The sequence below is a fragment of the Amborella trichopoda genome, chromosome 5 (assembly GCF_054954075.1).
Source record: "Amborella trichopoda isolate Santa Cruz 75 chromosome 5, AtrichopodaSantaCruz75HAP2 v2.0, whole genome shotgun sequence".
NCBI classification, from domain to species: domain Eukaryota; kingdom Viridiplantae; phylum Streptophyta; class Magnoliopsida; order Amborellales; family Amborellaceae; genus Amborella; species Amborella trichopoda.
In genome coordinates this window covers 36,463,107-36,469,106 of record NC_142340.1, presented here as the reverse complement: position 1 = coordinate 36,469,106, position 6,000 = coordinate 36,463,107, and positions in this window count along the sequence as shown.

Sequence of the window (6,000 nt, the reverse complement as noted above, 5' to 3'; positions counted from 1 at the left end):
ATTTACTCAAATCTCTTAAAGATAAAACACTTTATCAACTCAAACCAATTTGAAATAAAATATATCAACAAATCCCATAAGGAGGGGGACGTGCCACCCATGGGATAAGCCTCCTCTCAAAAGGTGGCGTGTCACCCAAGATGAGGACTTATGGGCCCAACTTCTAGAATATGGTGGGCCTACGTGTACAATGGGCCCCCATAAAATTTTATATATATTAAAAAATAATAAAATAAAATTTAGAGTATTATTTGAATACTTAAATTATTAAAAATCAATATCTTTAATTTTATAAACTCAAATATTATAAATAAAATATCCAGGGGTTTATAAAAATTAAAATAATAATTTTAAAATAACATCTACCATAAAAGAAACATAATTAAATTAATTTGATGGGAAAATGATCCATATGGTTAATTAATTAAATCAATAATGGGGCACTCCACCTTCAACTGTGGACTACAGACCACACTTGCTTTATTGTGCCGACCCAGCGTTGTCCATGATCCACAATCCAAGTAGAGGCTCATTAGTGGGTCACCAAAGTCTAACCGATAAGTCAAGGGATCCCAATTCCAATATGTGCATTTCAAGTTTTTCCCTAGAGACGAGTCAATGTCATCTAGACCTGATGCGACCACAACTCTATGGCGCATAAGGGTCTCTCTCGCACATGCATACGCTTCACCCTAAAAGGTGGCTTGCTCACTTTCCCGAACGGTCTATCAATATGCATGTTGTGTGATGGTACATAGATGAAACTTTGACCCCTGTCTCCATAGGCCACCATCACACATAAGGGTCATACAGTCCCTCGGCTCTCTCATCTGGGCATACTCCGATCTCGTCAAGGAATAACCCATAAGAATCCTCATCAGTTTATTTTCTATGCCTCGACAATATGGGTTTTTTCCAACCAACTGGCCAAGATCGTGAAGCACAATCTGGTATCTACAAATCTCGTTTGCATGTATGGTCTATGAGAGACCACACTCTCACTGAGTCCATGATCTACTGTATCAAATGTCTCATCACAATCACTCATAACGCTTTTAAAGGCCACATAAACCCAACATCTCCCACTTGGCCCTTGAAGGCCTTACATTATCTCTTTTTCACTTTCTCTCATCCACATCTGTCTCTCCCAATCACAATCATTCTCAATATGTGAATCATGGCTTTCACTATCAACCCTTTCACGAAAGGACTCATAGAGGCAACACTCCTTCTCTTTGCTGCTCGGATCTCATCCCGAAAGTGGTGGTAGTCCATCTTTCACATCGCGTCGCGAATCATGGACCTACTGTCATAAAAGATCATCATGTGTCGTCATCGTATGGGGTCGTATCCTCATGGGCTCAAAATAGTTCTTCAAACAAGTCGTTTCTTTCTGTAGCCATACAACCAGCACCACACATCTGGGTTCTATGGGTGAACAATGCCATAATCTATTGTTCAAGTTGATGTGTCAAACACTAAGAACTCCCACTAGAATATTAGTTTTATACACTTGGAGTTAATATGGAATCGTGACTCCCTTTTACATGCATATCACTGCCTTGTTGTCACAAAAAATCCTCACTGCCTTACAATGCATGGGTTGAAAGTCAAGTCGATTAAAAAATTTCTTAATTCATACGACCTCCTTGGCTGCGAAATAGCACGTCACGTATTCTGCCTCCAGGATGGATAATGCCACCACATCTTGTTTCTTTGATTCCCAAAAAGTTGTTCTCCCTCCAAGCATGAACACGTATCTAGATGTACACTTCACATCATCTGGATCCTTGAGAGAGCTTGTATCTGTATATCTGAATATCCAAGTAGCAAAAAAATATGGGACTATAGCAGCTCCCACTCAATTATTGCACATAGAATATATACAATCTCAACATTCTTATGCCTATATCATGAGGTAGTATAGCAAGTCTCATGCAAAGTATAATTCAATGCCTATTGGTTTCAAATTAAATGAAACCTTTATGAACTACAAAAAGGTTCAACCACACTAGTCATCTTGGTGGTAAATTCATACAAACCAAGTTATCTAATTAACATAATATATGTGAAGGAAGCCTAGCAACATTACCTGCCTACAATATTCCTTAAGGTTCAAGGTCTTAAGTAATAGAGGATTCTAAATAACAATAAAAATAAGTGAAGACATATGGGTATTTTAAAAACTTGTGCATGACATAATTTCTCCTAATTTTATAAATACATTGAAGGCATAATAGCTTTCTCCCTTTTAAAAATTGACTTGTTATATATATATCACAAGCAGTGGTTAGATAATAGTATAATAGTTTAAAATGATTTTCTTATATAAAGACTCAGGTCTTTGTCAAAACATCCAATTTAATATTAAAATATATGTTTAGTCTTCAAAAATCATTTTACCGTATTCACCTATCAAGTCATGTTTACAACTATAAAAACAAGCCATAAAGTCCATATTCCAATTATATCTAAAACAAAGCATGACTAAATAATGATTATCAAAATCTTGATAAAAAAATTATTTTTGACAAATATGGAGACTTTTTGAAGATATCACAATTACATGCAACATATCATATTACTGGACATTATTGGTAGGATGGCCACTAAGACCGAGTTCTATCAGAACACTCCTTTTATGCTTATATATTTGAATGAATCATATCCATATCTCGTATCTCATACTTAGGGTTCAAATCTCTTAATCAAATCACATTTCCATGTGTATGACTACCTTAAGTAGTTCGTACTCTTAGCACAAGGAGGCACTATAACATATGATATTCATAAACAGGCTCTTTCAAATTTTGTTAGCACATATCACTCAATGTCCATATACCCCATACATATTCATAAAACGATTAGCCAAAATATATAACCAAAGCATATAAAAAGTTACTGAATCCTCTTTCCTTATATGATCTTATCATGTAATATGAGATATATCTCATACTTCAAAACCATGTAGTGTGGTACCTGAGCTTTTTTTGGGCTTTCTTGATTCATTGTTTTGACAATCATTTGACAATATTGGAAGAGCATACAACTGATGAAGAATATATTAATATTCGATTTCACATGTCACTATGTGTCTATCTCTTCAGCACTTGGACTCTTCTTTGTATCACACTGTGAAAAGAACATATTCTTCATCCCATTATTTCAAATATCACAAATTTGATTCTCCCACTGATCTTTAGCTTTTCTTTGTTACCTCCAAGCCCCTCTATGTATCCCTTCATTTCGAAGAAACCAAGATGTTTTTATAGGTATTGTGTTTCTCCATCTTTCTACTATTCCTGAATCAAATATTCTTCATATAGAGTGTCGTACCTTGGCAACTCTGTATTACCTCTCTCTGAAGTTTTATTATAGTAAACCATATGCATGGCACACAATAAAACCCCTTTAAATGAGCCCTCAAAAGGTCTCGATTATTGGCAATCCAAATATATGCATTAATATGCCACATCTTTTTTATTTACTGCAGAATAGAACATGAACATCCCATGATAAAAATATGATATCTCTCAACTCATAAAGAGTTTCTCTCTAATCCTTTTGAGTACTGAAATAGACTCAAAGATATAAAATAGTGCTCAGTTCCATCCCTAAATCACACCATTTACTGAGTCTACCTTTTAGGGACTTTTTACATCACAATGTAATTTTTTCAGCAGAAAATCAGGCTGAGCATCTCTCAATAAAAAACTTGTTTATCTCAAACCTCAAAGAATTTCTTCCTAAAATCTATTGTGTTGAAAACTAGACTCAAAATCAAATCATAACATCATGGTGTGAATCCGAAATAATAATTTCCTTCAAAGAAATAAATAAATTGACCTACACATCATAAAATAACTCATATTGCAGAATTCCAAGATGAACATTGTCTAGTAAAATTGTATTTTCTCTCTACCCTTGTGGAGTTTTCTTTTCAAACTAATTTTGTTTAAAAGTAGACACATAATGGTAGTACATTTATCTCCACAAGCTTCATATCACTCTGTTAAATAGGCTTGATAATTATAGATTTTTAAGTCTCAATGAAGAGCACATCATAATTGCAGAAAATTCAGGATGACTTATCTTCAATCTAAAATTTTTATTCCTCTATTCCCATAGATATTTCTCTCTCAAATAAATTTCATTACAAAGTAGACTTAGAATGGAAGTCTATAAACTTAGTGTGAGCCATAAAACATTCTGTTAAAAATATAAATAAAATCTTGACTTCCAAGTCATAGAAATAATTTTCGTTGACCCTTCAATCAATCGATATCTTTCAAACCACAAAGAATTTCTTCATAAAACGTTTTTTATTTAAAAGTATACTCAATTTTAAGAGTCATAGTAAAATTTCAGCAAGAAATAAGATCATGGAACTCAATGGACAGTTCTTGGATTTTACAGGGTTAAAACTGACACCCTTCAATCATGAGTCCATAACTCTCAATTCCCTTAGGATCTCCCATTGAAATTTTGTAGGTAGTTTCCACTCTCAAAGACACAAAAAATTCTTGAAATATGCAATAGAAAAATACTTCATTATCTTATTCATATAACTGCTCCAAAATAACACAAAATACTCAATCTGCAGAGTACCTTTCTCGGTGTGTTGAATATTTCCATAATTCTTAAGCGAGGTGTATTTCTTGACCACAAAGATTATTAACTTTCTCATGTCTCATTCCTAAGCTTGATCTTAACTCAATAAAGAGAAAACACATTTAATGGTATCAAATATCAGCTTTGCTCTGATACCAATGAAAATTTTATCAATGTGATCTTGTCGAGGATTTTTCTTTTCTTTTTTTTCACCCCTTTTCTTTTCTTTTGGCAAAGATCACTTGTAAATAGTCTTATTATAATAGCTCTTGCTTCAAATAAAATATAAATTTACAAATCCAAGATCTTGAGAACTTTGACCCCATTAAACCAATTTTCTTTAACCAAAGAAAATTACCACAAATCTTGTGCTTGAGAATGTAAAGATTAAATATACAAGAAACAAAAGAAAAATGCCGGAGATTACCTCAACCAGGCTTATTACACCCCACACCGAGTCACCACCATCCGATGACGTGTGATCGACGGTCCTTCTTCAATGTCAATCGGGAAAGTTAATTTCGGCTAAGCGCTTCAATGGAGCCCTTATGCACACACTATATTCATGGGATAAATCCTCCAAAATACTGAGCCAAAAATTATTCCTTCTTTATTTTTCTTAAGCCCTAGAACTTTGAATAAAATTGGGAGAGATGAGAATTTTCTATGTGCAAGAGAGAGACATACTCCCATTTTCAGAAGAGAGAATTCAGAAGCTAAAAAAGAAAGAGAATAGATGGGAATTGCCCTTTTAAATATATTCTTGACCTTTCTAGAGGAGAGAATTCAGAAGCCAAAGAAGAGAGAGAATAAATGGGTTGTTCCCCTTTAAAGATGTTCTTGAGGGAGAGAGAGAAGCGGGGCGTGAGAGAGAGAGAGATGCATGGATTATTTTGGAATAAAGAGGGATGACCCTTATTTATAGAGAATGGTCTAGGGTTTCCATTGCTTGCCGCACAAGATTGAATTTTAATCGTTGATTAATGGTAACTTGTGGGGTGAGAGATCTGAGCCATTCATTTCATAGATGGGCCATCAATATTACGAAATGTGCTGAACCATTATCTCCATTTCCTTTGATCATTATTCTATCAATTAAAAATTAATTAAAATATATCTATAAGCCTTATCAGGCCTTCTAGAAGATTTACTCAAATCTCTTAATGATAAAACACTTTATCAACTCAAATCAATTTGAGATAAAATATATCAACAAATCTCATAAAGAGGTGGAGGTGCTACCCATGGGATAAGCCTCCCCTCAAAAGGTGGCGTGCCACATAAGATATGGACTTATGAGCCCAACTTTTAGAATATGGTGGGCCCACATTCACAATAGACCCCCATAAAATTTTACATATATTAAAAATAATAAAATAAATTTTAAAA